The sequence below is a fragment of the Myotis brandtii genome, unplaced genomic scaffold (assembly GCF_000412655.1).
Source record: "Myotis brandtii unplaced genomic scaffold, ASM41265v1 scaffold39994, whole genome shotgun sequence".
Taxonomy (NCBI): Eukaryota; Metazoa; Chordata; class Mammalia; order Chiroptera; family Vespertilionidae; genus Myotis; species Myotis brandtii.
Genome location: NW_005365368.1, coordinates 1,020 through 1,229, shown reverse-complemented (window position 1 = coordinate 1,229; position 210 = coordinate 1,020).

Sequence of the window (210 nt, the reverse complement as noted above, 5' to 3'; positions counted from 1 at the left end):
GGGGAGGGAGAGGGAGAAGGAGAGGGAGAGGGAGAGGGGGAAAATAAAACCAGGTTTGTGTTACTCAAAGGACTGTGCTTTTATACCGAATGATTCTGGAATCATCCTGGTTTTGTTGCCTAACACCTGGGTAGCTGTGTGTGGATGCTGGGACTTAAAGCTCCAGCTGTAGGCTATCCCAAAGATGGTGAAAATAGAGTTGAATACATT